The 14355-nt window shown below is 43.4% G+C and overlaps 1 pseudogene; it reads right to left on the minus strand.

Moving 5' to 3' along the window:
- Positions 1-10008: 10008 nt before the first annotated feature.
- The window catches only part of LOC140851209 (uncharacterized), a 131494-nt pseudogene continuing 127147 nt past the window's right edge, over positions 10009-14355 (minus strand).

Raw genomic sequence — 14355 nt, forward strand, 5'->3', positions numbered from 1 at the left:
AATCTAAAATAAAATCTCTTTGTTAATAATTTTTGTGCAAAAAATTATTTAAAGTTGAAATTGTTTCAATTACATGAACCTGTTTAGATTAGATCTAAAGTAGTTTCATGTTTATTTCACTTGCATCTTGATTCGAATCAAACATGCAATATGGTTAATAGAATCATATTGTAAAATTATTTTACAAATATGAAAATGATTTTTTGAAAAGCCAAACCCAACCCTCAGCCCAAAACTTAATTAAGAATTAAGAAGTTGTTTGATTAGGTTCTAGGATTGTGAATTGAAGAACCTAAGACACAAATCATAACACATTGGGTTAATGGGTTAGTGGGAACTAGGTCCATTAATTGGGTTAGACCTATGGTTAGATTAAAGATGGACTTAATTAGAGAATTGACTAAATCTAATCAATTGTTGTCTTAGATTAGGTCAAGGATTCTCTAGATCAATTACAATAGTTGTAGTTGGTCAAGTCCATGTCTTTAACGAGAACCAAATGGACTTGATTCTTGGCTAAGCGGTCTAGCACGAACTGTTAGGTTGATCTAATCGAAACTAATTAAACCAGTTGGTGTCTAAGGTAAACCAGACCGGTGGTTTTTAATTGGGAGCCCGCTTACCTGGCCATTCATGATGGTGTCTAAGGCAAGCTTTGGCAGACCCTCCCACTGATCGAACTTACCTGGCCTCTTGGTGAAATTATGTTTTGATCGGATCACTTGACTATTCGAGCTGACCCATGTCAGCTAGGTAAATCAGTGTGACTGATTTAGGTGCTCCTAGACCAGCCCTTTTAATGGTCTCCCTTAAGCTGACTTGGTGAAGTCAGTGGGAGGATCATGATAAGCTGGTTCATCTGACCTCATCCTCTATATTATTTAATCCTCTAAAATTATTAGGTCCTTAAAATGATAAAGTTATGGAGATAACTGAGTCATAGCCTCCCATTAAGGTGTTTGATAATGAGTCCATGAACTCAATAATCATTGCAGACCCAAAGGCCTGGTGCTTGTTGACTAATGGAATTATCACTCATCATATGACGACTTGAAGTATCTCTCTAATGGTGGTTAGGTGAGCCAACCAAAGTTGGGCTTAATCATTCGTTGGTTAGATATACCAAGTATGATCATGTTAATGGTTGGACCTAACTGGATCCTTACAGTGGAGGCCAAAGCCTACTGATTAGGTTTCTGGGGCAAAATTAAAATTACTAAAAATTATTTAGAGAAACAATTGGTTATGAACCTACCCTTAGATGTACATGGGTTGGCCAACCAAAGTTGGGCTTGTGTGCAGTCTAAGTGGATTCTAGTACCCGCTAAGGAATTAGGATAATTCCTCGAATTGGAGGTAGAGTCTACCAATTCGAATAAAATAGTGGGAGAAACCTTTTGATTAAAGTCCAAATCTTTAGGTTTAATGAATCAATTACTAATTAGGTTATGGTTCTCCTTTGTGCAAATATGGCCACTTCCCTATCACTCTGATCATTGTTGGACAATGATAAGTTGGTGGGATCCAACTTCGATAGCTGGTATCGAAAGTTGAAGATAGTCCTGGAGCATGAACGGATCCTATATGTGATATTAGATCTTGCACCTGAGGAGCCAGCTGTCAATGCATGTGGAACAGTCAGAGACACTTACCAGAAGTGGCTCAGTGACCGGACCACGATGTGCTGTATCATGCTAGCTGCTATCATGAGCGACGAGTTCAGTCGCAGATTCGAGACGGCTCAGCCAAAGGACATGCTTCAAGTGTTGGAGGATACCTTTGGCACACCCGATGACGTAGAGAGGCACAAGACTAGTTGTGCCATCTTCAACGCCAAAATACGGGATGGAGTCTCTATCACTGATCATGTATTGTACATGATCGAGCTGATGGAACGATTGAGCAAGCTCGGCTTTCCCTTGCATGAGCAGTTTGGGAAAGATGCAATACTGAACTCGCTGCCCAAGTCTTGTCTCCCATTCCTCACTCATTATAGAATGACAAAGCCTGAAGTAAACTACCATGGGTTAATGGGGTTGCTTCAGAACTTTGAGAAGGATCACCAACTCCTCAAGGAGTCGGTGAACTCAGTGAACTCAGTGGGAGGTTCATCTTCTGGTTCTCGACCCTTTGAGAAAGGAAAGAAGAACAAGAAGAAGAAAGTCAAGAAGGTGCAAGTTCAGGCTGGGACATCTGTGTAGAGCCAGACCAAAAAGATCAAGCCTGATAAGAGTCTATTCTACTGGCAAGCACCCTAGATTAGATAGTGTGTCAAATATCTACTTATGGCATTGGAGGCTAGGTCATATAAATAAGAACAGAATAAACAGGTTGACTCAAGAGGGAATCCTCAAAGTCAGAGTTCTGTCTTCTTGGTAAAATGACCAAGTCACCTTTTACTGGAAAAGGTGAGAGAGCTACTGAGCTCTTGGGCCTAGTACATACTGATGTATGTGGGCCCATGAGCACCAGTGCTAGAGGTGGATATTTCTACTTCATAGCTTTCACGGATGACCTATACCTATATGGATATGTCTATCTGATGAAACATAAGTCGGATTCATTTGAAATGTTCAAACGATTCTGAAGTGAAGTAGAAAAATAAACTGGAAAGAGTATTAAAACTCTTCGATCTGATCGAGGAGGAGAATACCTTTCTAGTGAGTTTCTCACATATCTAAGAGAGAATGAGATTCTCTCCCAATGGACTCCTCCAGGAACACCACAGCATAATGGTGTGTTTGAAAGGAGGAATCGGACTCTGTTAGACATGGTCCGATCCATGATGGGTTTTGCTAGCTTGCCGATATCCTTCTGGGGATATGCACTCGAATCGACCTGTTATCTGTTAAATAGGGTTTCAAGTAAGTCTGTAATTAAGACTCCATATGAGATATGGACGGAACGTAAGCCAGCACTTTCACATGTTAGGGTCTGGGGGTGCCCGGCCTATGTCAAACGATTAGTCACAGACAAACTTGGACCTAGGTCTGACAAATGCTCATTCATTGGGTACCCCAAAGAGACAAAAGGATATATTTTCTACCATGCTGATGAACAAAAGGTGTTCGTCAGCCTTAAGGCAATCTTTTTAGAAAAGGAGTTCCTTGGTGAAGGAACCGTTGCCTCTAAGGTTGAACTTGATGAAGTTCAACAGGTAGAAGGACCGACACCAATAGCTGAACCTGAGTCGGATATGATTAGATCACATCCGGAGCCCAATATACCTGCACCATTAAGGCGATCCGGTAGAGTACCGCATCAGCCGGACAGATACTACAGTTTCTTGGTCCGGGATGGTGATCCCATCAAACTTGATGAGAATAATGAGGATCCGATCACCTATATGGATGCTATGCAGAGACCTGATTCGAGAAATGGCTTGAAGCCATGAAATCCGAAATGGAGTCCATGAAGGTCAATGATGTATGGACATTGGTTGACCCACCTGAAGGGGTTAAACCCATTGGGTGTAAATGGGTCTTCAAAAGGAAGAGGGGCGCAGACGGAAAGGTAGAGACTTATAAAGCCCGTCTGGTTGTCAAGGGGTATCGTCAACGTTATGGTATTGACTATGACGAGACATTTTCCCCTGTGGCAATGCTCAAATCCATTCGGATAATGCTTGCAATAGCTGCCCATCTAGATTATGAGATCTAGCAGATAGATGTAAAGACAGCCTTCCTGAATGGAGAGCTGACCGAAGAGGTGTATATGATACAACCTGAGGGGTTTACATCCACAGATGAGTCTAAGGTGTGCAAGCTTCAGAGATCCATTTATGGATTGAAGCAAGCTTCTCGGAGTTGGAACATGCGTTTTGATAAGGTGATCAAAACGTATGGCTTCATTAAGAATGGAGAAGAGCCCTGCATCTATAAATGGGCAAATGGTCCGTTGTGGTATTCCTTGTTTGTACGTGGATGACATTCTCTTAATCGGGAATGACATCCCCGCACTACAAGGAATAAAAGTTTGGTTGTCATCACAGTTCTCCATGAAGGACTTGGGTGAAGCATCCTACATCCTAGGGATGAAGATCTATAGGGATAGATCTAAAAAGATGCTTGGGTTATCCCAGTCCATGTACATAGATACTGTGCTGAAGAGGTTCAGCATGGAGAATTTCAAGAAGGGCTATCTACCGATAGGCCAAGGAATTTCTTTCTCTAAGAAGGATTGTCCGACAACTCCTGAAGAGAGAGAGCGTATGAGTAGAGTCCCATATGCTTCAGCCGTGGGATCTATCATGTACGCCATGACATGTACAAGACCAGATGTGGCATACTCACTAGGAGTAGTGAGTAGATACCAATCTGATCCTGTAGAAAATCACTGGAAAGTGGTTAAAGCCATCCTTAAGTATTTGAGAAATACTAAGGACCAATGGTTGGTTTATGGCAAGTCAGATCTGAAACTTGTGGGGTTCACAGACTCCAGCTTCCAATCTGACCATGATGACAGCAGGAGTGTGTCGGATTATATCTTTACTCTGAATGATGGAGCCATCTGCTGGAAGAGTTCAAAGTAGCATACTGTGGCAGACTCTGTTTGTGAAGCAGAGTATATCGCAGCATCAGATGCCGCGAAGGAAGCTGTGTGGCTGAGGAAATTCATCAACGAGCTCGGAGTAGCACCCTCCCTCGATGGTCCAGTCCTGCTCTACTGTGACAGCACTGGTGCCATAGCTCAGGTGAAGGAACCCAAAGCACATCAGCGGATGAAGCACATCTTGCGCCGCTTCCACCTGGTCTGAGAGATCGTGGATCGAGGTGACGTCGACCTTCAGAAGATCGACGGAAAGGAGAACCTAGCCGACCCCTTCACTAAGGCCCTGGCAATAAAGGAGTTCGACAACCATAAGTCGAAGGTGAGTATTAGATACTGTCCGAGTGGCTTTAGGACAAGTGGGAGTTGTTGGGAAATGTGTCCCAAAAAGCCAATCGTCAAGCTGTTGACGGTTGAGCAACCAAGTATTGTAATTGATTTATTAATAAATAAAATATATTTGGCATCTTCATCATAAGCTTTCATCTTCTAATGAACTCCGTTGTTATGATGAAGTCCTTAGGACTATTTAGATTCGATAAAGAGAGGATTTATCGATTAGTCCTTAAAACTGTTCACGACCAAATGATAGGCTGTTAATAAGGACAACAGCTTCTATCGAGCATAGGTCGCTGTAGGCCATATGGGTTGGTTGTCCTCTTAACCAAAGAGTGTGGAGACACTGGTATGGCATACAGGTGAGATGTAAGGGTACATCGTCATTGAACGTGACCAACTCCAGAGCATTCTGCTGTCGAGAATGTCTCTGATGGGATATAGGTATAAGTGTCCCTTAGACTTGAGATCACCTCAGTGACTTGCAAGCAACTCACTGTGCTTTGGTACTGGACTAACTGAATTTCTAATTCAGGGACGGAAGGCTTCTGGGTACAGTCAAGTACTTGCGAAGTCAGAGTGTGATCGAGATGGGATTGACCACTCCAAGAGTTGGAGAAGAATGAGTCGCTGTATTTCAATTTAGCAAAACCTTGGCCAGGGTAATCCATCAGATGGATTTGATATTTTGAAATACAATGTGGACAATCTGATCAGAGTTGACAGTTGAACTCTGGGATGTCCTATGATCATTTTGGTCAAGGGGATGAATTATATGAAAACTATATCCGCATGGGTTCTAAGGATGTTGTTCTACACATTCGACCTATCCGGTCGTCGGGTATCATTGCTAGATGGTCACTTCGATTGGTATAGGAATTTGTTCCTATGCTACCGGCTTAGGTTCGGACCTATGAGGTCACACACATTAGAGTTCATGATCCGATCGGATGGTTGATCAACGATTAAGAATCGTTCTAGGGTTAGATGATCAATACGATTGATATTTAACCCAGTGCAGGTGTTGCAGGAGGATCGATTAGCAATTTGATTGCTAATTGGCTTAATTTGATTAAGCCAATGGGCTGAGATTAAGTCTAATTAAATATGATTTAATTAGATTTAGTTTGGGCTTGATTGGATCAAGTCCAATTGGTTTATTGGATAAGCCAAGTGCAAGGAAAGACTAGTCCTAGTTCAACTAGGACTTGGGTCAATCTAATTTCTAATTTGATTAGAAAATTAAATCAGATTTAAATCTAATTTAATCTGATTAAATTAAGTTCTTAATTAGGTTAAGACCTATTTTAATTGGGTTGATCTAATTTTGATTTGATTTGGTTTGAAAAACCAAATTAAAACAAGTCATGAGACAGAATCCTAGTAGGACTTGGATTCCACCTTGCGCTGCATAAGCCTTCTCCACGCCCTCTCTCTTATTCAACGCCAATCTCCACTTATTTTGTGCGACAAAAGCCCTCTCCCAGATCTCTCCCACGTTCACAAAAGGTCTCCTCTCTTCTTTCTTACATGGAAGGTGATTTGGATCAAATCTATAAGGAATAAGTTTGGATTTCGAATTCTATGAGATAGAGTTTTAGAAATCCAAAACTCTTTCAATTTTGCACCGAATTTATCCAAATTTGTTTTGGAATTTTCGTGACTTTTAGGGTTTACATTGTGCACCCTTTTCTGTTGATCCATCCACGAAAATATGAAGGAGGTGCTCAAGAGTTGGGCGTCCCTTTACTTGCCATGTTTGGATAAGCCTTGACTAGGTGTTTGACCTAGACAAGGACTCTATCATATCTCTCTATATAAGATGAGTTTCTTCGTAAAATTTTAAGTGGAGATAGTTTTTTGAGAGGCCTTTCTGCCATCCAAAAGAGAAATACTTTTGGGTCGTGGAGATATAAAAGATGCAAGTTTGGGTGTCTAGAGAGAAAAACTTGAAGAAGAAGAGGGTCTTCTTCTAGGGTTTTTATTTTCATATCTTTCCTCCTTCCATCTTGAGTTTCCTGAGAGTGTCTTAGATCTGAAACTCCTCCTTCTTAGATCTGAAACTCCTCCTTCTACTTTCATCTTTGGAAGAGTCCAAATCAAGAAGAAGGAGGCACCTGATCAACCATCAAAGAAGGATCAGCGCAGTACTAGCATACTGTGCTGATTTCCTGAAGCAGGACTTCTGATCGAGATTCGTGGGCTCGTGTGGATGACTCCTAGAGGCCGGACGCGTGTGCGGCTTGCAACATCATCCTTAAGCCCGGATCAGCGAGGTTAGAGCGTCTAACTTGCAAGGTAATAGATCTGATCTATTATTTAATACATACATTAGATGTAGCTAGTATAGAAACATGTTGATATGATCAATATGTAGTTCATACTATATTTATATATATTTTAATTTTTGATTTAATGCTATGTAATAATCATGTAATGGATCTTAGATCTAGGGATTTTCTGATCTTAGAAAATAAATTTTGATTTATTTTAGTCTTCCGCTGTATGGTCTTGAAAAGTTTCAAGATCTAACCCTGAAACCCTAGATCTGGTTCCTACAATCTCCATAGGTGGAGAGAGCTCGGATGGTTGCAAAAAGTCAGGAGGTTCAGCAGGAGCAAACTAGACCTAGGACGGATATCGGGGTTGCACTGCACAAGCCCAAAAGGAATGTCAGGCAACCAGAATGATATGGCTTCGAAGAAATGATGTTATATGCCCTGGTGATAGTGAATGGAGACCCCTACACCTATGAAGAGACTATGGAGAGTCAGGACAGAGAGAGGTGGGTCCAAGCAATATCCGAGGAGATATAGTCTCTCTACGAGAACGAGATATGGCGATTGGTGCAGTTGCCATGAGGAAAGAAACCTATTGGTTGCAAGTGGGTTTATCAACGTAAGGAGGAGCCTTCGAAGTGGGGAGGTATCAAGTACAAGATGAGGCAAGTGGCTAAGGGATACTCTCAGAAGGAAGGCATCGACTTCAATGAGATTTTCTCTCCCATCATCAGGCATACTTCCATCAGGGTGCTGCTGAGCATCATTACAGCTCAGGACTTGGAGCTAGAGTAGATGGATGTCAAGACGGCATTCCTTCATGGGCATCTAGAAGAAAGCATCTACATGGAGCAGCCACCTGGGTTTTGAGAGCCAGAAGCAGAAGGGAAGGTCTGTTTATTGCAGAAATCGCTGTACGGGCTGAAGCAGTCATCGAGGCAATGGTACAAGCAGTTCGATTCTTATGTGAGAAGTATTAGGTTTTTCAGGTGTGAGTATGACTCTTACATTTATGTTAAATCTTTGAAGGATGGGTCTAGGATGTTTCTACTCTTGTATGTGGATGATATGCTTATAGCATGCAAGAGTAGAAAGATTGTGCAGGAACTGAAGGCAGTTTTATCTCAAGAGTTTGAGATGAAGGATTTGGGGCCTGTGAGAAAGATCCTAGGCATGAAAATATTCAAAGATCGAGCCAAGAGGGTGCTGAATTTATCTCAGGGAGATTACATCAAGACTGTCTTGGAGAGGTTCAGGATGAAGGAAGCGAAACCGATGGAGCTACCACTCATCGGGCAGTTTAGACTATCAAAGATGATGTCGCCACAGATTGAGGTGGAGGCTCAGAAGATGGAGAGAGTGCCATATGCCTTTGGTGTGGGAAGCTTTATGTATGTCATGGTGTGTTGTAGGCCAGACATCGCCCATGCAGTGAGTCAGGTCAGTAGGTTCATGGTGCAGCCTGACAGGGAGCATTGACAAGCACTGAAGGGGATCTTTAATTACTTGGCAGGTCTATTAGAGTCGACATCTACTACAGATAGCTAGGAGGTGCTGAGGGACTCTCCAACATATCCAAGGAGGCTCGGGGGTTGATAGGAGGGTTCGTGGATACAGATTTCGATGGAGATGTGGACACTCAATAGTCGACGATAGGTTTTGTATTTAGCCTATTTGGAGGTCCTATTTCATGGAGATCATGCTTGCAGCCCATTACGGCCTTATCTATAATTGAGATGGAGTATATTGGTGTTACAGTGGCAGCAAAGGAAGCCCTATAGCTGAAGGGTTTGGCATTGGAGATGGGCCTCACATAGGAGGCTGTCAGGATGCACTGTTATTTGCACAGAACTCTATCTACCATGCTAGGATGAAGCATATTGATATCAAGTATCATCGAATCAGAGAGCTTGTGGAAGAAGAAGAGGTGGAGCTGCTGAAGGTCCACATCAAGAAGAATCCAGTGGATACACTGATGAAGGTACTTCCATGGGACAGTTTTCGAAAATGTGTGACACTGATGTACTTGATGAACAGGATGGAGTTGGTTGAGGCCTTGGGTCACCAAGGTGGAGATTGTTGGATCTTATGTGGTACTCCCAAGGCTCAAGAGACCAAAGCTAAGGCCAAGATCCAAAGTCCATGAGCTTGTCATGAGGTTTCTAGGGCTAGTTTGAGCCCTAGGACAAAAAGCTGTCAGCCTTTCGGGTCTTGAGGTCCTAAAATTTTAGACATTGAGGGGCTAATTTATATTTGAGCTTAGATTAAGTTCAAGATTATGAGATTGGGTCAAGTCATGGGTGTGCATGGGTTTGGGTGAGCACAATCTTGTATTGAGCTAGCCAAGAGAGTTTTTGGGTACTTTCAGATCCTAAAAGATAGATTTCAGATCTGTTGGAGGAGTTCAAATCGCAAAAAGAAATCTTGCCGATAAAATTTACAAGACTGCTAAAATTCTGAAGACTATTTTTGTTTTGCTTTGTTGCTGGCCTTCAAGGCCCTCCATGACCTGATCTTTGCTATCTCCTGACGTCCACAATCGAAGAAAGCTGCTCCAATATAGATCTTATTTGGTTGGGTCACATATCATTGTATACACTGATCACTTAGCTATTAGACATCTCTTAATAAAAACAGATGCAAAAGCATGCTTGATCTAATAGATTTTACTTCTTCAAGAATTTGATCTAGAAATCAAGGATAAGAAAGGAACCAAAAATGTAGTGGCTGATCACCTATCTCGATTGACTGATGCACCCTCTAATGAACCATCAATAGAATAGTCTTTTTCTGATGAACAACTCATATTCGTGACCAAAGAATCATGATACGCTGATATTGTCAATTACTTGCCACTGGTAGGATTTCCTCTTACTGCACCACTTAAAACAAACACAAATTTTTTGCCCAAGTAAAATATTTTATTTGGGATGTTCCATATCTGTTTAAACAATGTCATGACTAAATCATTAGAAGATGTGTTTCGAACTATGAGATCAAAAGTATCTTATCCTTTTGTCATGATCAAACCTGCGGTGGCCACTTTGGATCTAAGAAAATTGCTGTAAAAGTTCTCCAATATGGATTCTATTGGCCTAATTTGTTTAAGGACATACATAAATACTGTAAAAGCTGCACTAGGTATCAACAAGTAGGATGTATCACAAAAAGAGATATGATGCTATTAAATTTGATATTAGTTGTTGAGATTTTTGATGTGTAGGGTATCGATTTCATAAGACCACTTCCAAACTCTTTCAAAAATAAATATATCTTAGTGGCTGTCAATTACGTGTCCAAATGGATAGAGGTTATGCCGTGTAGATCGAATGATAGCAAAATTGTTATCAAATTTTTAAAAAAAAATATTCTCTCTCATTTTGGAATCCCTAGAGCCATTATAAGTGATCAGGGAACATATTTTTGCAATCAATCTTTCACAATTCTGATGAAGAAATATAACATCACCCATAAATTGATCACATCCTATCACCCCCAGACTAGTAGACAAGTTAAAGTTTCAAATCATCAAATCAAACAAATCTTAGAGAAGACTGTGAGCACCAATAGAAAAGATGAGTCATTGAAGCTAATGGATGCTCTTTGGACATATCGCACTACCTTCAAAACCAACTTAGGAATGTCTTCTTATAGGCTTGCGTTTGGTAAAGCATGTCACTTGCCAGTAGAGCTTGAATATAGGGCTATGTGGGCTATCAAAAAACTGAACATGGATTTAGACGAGGCTGGACAACATAGGAAGCCACAAATTGATGAATTTGAGGAAATTAGAAATGAGGCATATGACAATGCTAATATATACAAAGAATAAACTAAGATATTTCATGATCGAGCAATACTTAGAAAATCATTTTCATCTGGTCAAAAAGTTCTTTTGTATAACTCTAGACTACATTTATTTCCTAAAAAACTTAGATCTAAATGAACAGGACCCTATAGAGTAAAAGAAGTTTTCTTTCATTGGGCTCTAGAGATCATAAATCCAAGTGATGGTGCTATTTTTAAAATAAATGGTCAACGATTGAAACCATTCTTGGAGTTGCCTACTGAAATTGAGGAGGCCATGGTTCTCCATGAGCCTATTTATTCTGATTGATTTTGTATCACGAATTCAGTCTGACTGAAGACTTGAAACTTAGCACCTTTTGGAAGGCAACCCAAATTTTTTATTTTATTTTAAATGATCTTTATTTTTTTTAGAAATAACGGACTGCTCTGTGTGGAAGCACTTGTCAATAAATATTGTCTGGCTGAAGATGATAAACTTAATGCTCTTTAGGGAGTCAACCCAGTTTTAGCTTTTGCTTTTGCTTTCTTTTATATTTTGTTTAGGTTAATCAAGTCTTGCTTCGTATCTTTTGTCAGAATTTGAAGATAATATTGGCTAAGTCGGAGGGAGAATGAATTTTGAAAAGACTTCTGAATCAAGTGACATCTCTTTTTTTCTTTCTTTTTTATGCACCCTTCATTTTTCCTACTCTATTGAGGACAATGTCGATTAAGTTGGGGGGTGAAAAAAATAAAAATTTTTAATTTTTTAAATCTTCAAGTAAGTTAGTATTTAGCATTTAAGTACCTGAGTATACTTAAGAATTGAGTTAAATCAAGTATTTTTTTTTAAAAAAAATTGATGTACAGATCAGAGAGTTTGTGAGATATTAAGGGATCAAATATTAAGAAAACTTAATAAAGAGTTAAGTTTAGGACTTAAATAGTTTTCTTTGAGTATTTCTAAATTTTTCTACCAACATCAAAAAAAGTTTACTTCTCATGGACTTGTGTAGGATAACTATATATTTCTTCATATATATATATGTTGGGTATAAAATACCCGCGGCCGAAATTCCCATCAAAACGGCTCCGCCCGGACTCCTACGGGAGCCGGGCTCCGCTCTCAATATCAATCGCTGGTAAGCTCAATCCGGACTCCTATCAGAGCCGGACTTCACCCTTGACTTTGTTTGCAGCAGCTCCGCCCGGACTCCTACGGGAGTCGGGCTCCTACAAGATCGCTCCACCTCCGACATCAGAAAGGCTCCGCCCGGACTCCTACGGGAGCCGGGCTCCACCTCCGACATCAGAACGGCTCCGCCCGGACTCCTACGGGAGCCGGGCTCTGCCTCCGACATTAGAACGGCTCCGCTCGGACTCCTACGGGAGCCGGGCTCGCCTCCGACATCAGAACGGCTCCGCCCGGACTCCTACGGGAGCCGGGCTCCGCCTCCGACGTCAGAACGGCTCCGCCCGGACTCCTACGGGAGCCGGGCTCCACCTCCGACGTCAGAACGGCTCCGCCCGGACTCCTACGGGAGCCGGGCTCCACCTCCGACATCAGAACGGCTCCGCCCGGACTCCTACGGGAGCCGGGCTCCGCCTCCGACATCAGAACGGCTCCGCCCGGACTCCTACGGGAGCCGGGCTCCACCTCCGACGTCAGAACGGCTCCGCCCGGACTCCTACGGGAGCCGGGCTCCACCTCCGACATCAGAACGGCTCCGCCCGGACTCCTACGGGAGCCAGGCTCCACCTCCGACGTCAGAACGGCTCCGCCCGGACTCCTACGGGAGCCGGGCCCCACCTTCGACATTAGAGCGGTTCCGCCCGGGCTCCTACGAAGGCCGGACTCCAACCGAGGCCGAACCTCAATCGACAGATCCGCACCCCCTCGGCAGGTCGCGACAACAATCATGATCCTGTTCCAGGTCCTACAGCGGATTCTACGCGGCTCCAGCAGCGGACCCATTACTCCCTGACAGGCTGTAACAAACGGCCGCGATTCTGTCCCGCTCCCTGCGGCAGGTGCTGCACGATCCCACTACTCACTGACAGCTAACGGCAACGGACGCCGCCCCACTATCCGCAACAGACCATACGTGGCAGACTATGACAACAGCCACGAGTCTACCCCACCACTCTCCGCAATTAATTTTCCTGACCGTGGGCGGCCCACTACCAGACGGTTGCAGGTGTCACCATCAATCCGTTGCCCCCTCTGCCTATAAAAGGGGATCCAGATACGTTATTCTCTAAGACCTCTCTTCTATCTAAAAACTCTGCTAAATTCTCCGTTCGAGCACTCCATTCTTGTTGAGGCAGAGAACTGACTTGAGCGTCGGAGGGTCTTGCCGGAGCAACCCCACCTCCGATTTAGACTTCCCTTGCAGGTCCCGGCGGCGACCGCAGCTTCCTCAGCTCCAGCTTCTCCGGCGCAGGCGGATTTTTGCACCAACAGGATTGGCGCTAGAAGGAGGGCGCGAATCTTCGCAGCACCCTTGTTCTTAAAGGAGCGCTCAACGGATCCGCTTCCGGCCATCCTTTCCGGCACCCAAGCCTCCTTTCCCTGTCCGATGCCTTCTCGCGGGGTTTCTGCACAACTACCTCTGGCTATGACCGCCGACAAAGGGTGGTTGGGCGACCAGTCTCCGCGGGATTCCGTTAATGTCGTCTCGGGGGAATCCCAGCGGGAGGCGATCGGCAAGCGGCAAAAAGTCGAGGAACCCATAGCCTTCACTGAAGAAGATGCCCAGGGAGTCCAATTCCCTCACAACGACGCGGTCGTAGTCTCCTTGAACATAGCAAATTATGATGTCCGTCGCGTTCTCGTCGACAACGGAAGTTCGGCTGACATCTTGTTCTACAACGCCTTTTCAAGGATGACCACTCTTGTCGGTCATCTAAGGCCGATGTGCTCCCCCTTGATAGGGTTTACTGGTGACGCCGTTCCTACGGAAGGAACGATAGCTCTAACTGTGACCGCGGGTCAACATCCAAAGCAATCCAGGGCTCTGGTGAATTTTCTGGTGGTAAAGGCGCCATCTGCCTACAATGCAATTCTTGGCCGTCCCGGCCTTAATGCCCTCAGAGCCGTTGTTTCAACCTATCATTTGAAATTGAAGTTCCCCACTGACAAAGGGATTGGAGAAGTTCGGGGAGACCAGGCGCTGGCCAGGCACTGCTACAATATTGCCCTGCAAAGAAGCGATCAAGCGGACCTTTGTCCAGTCGACGTGTTGGATGCCGCGACGACCTCACTGAAGAGAGGGGCGGCCCAATCGAGGACCTAATACCAATTCCTTTGAATGATGGGAATGCGGAGCACGTGGTGTTGATTGGCTCCAACCTGGAGGAGGAGGTGCGGATGCATCTCATGGACTTTCTCCGAAGAAATGCG

The sequence above is a fragment of the Elaeis guineensis genome, chromosome 8 (genome assembly GCF_000442705.2).
Source record: "Elaeis guineensis isolate ETL-2024a chromosome 8, EG11, whole genome shotgun sequence".
Taxonomy (NCBI): Eukaryota; Viridiplantae; Streptophyta; class Magnoliopsida; order Arecales; family Arecaceae; genus Elaeis; species Elaeis guineensis.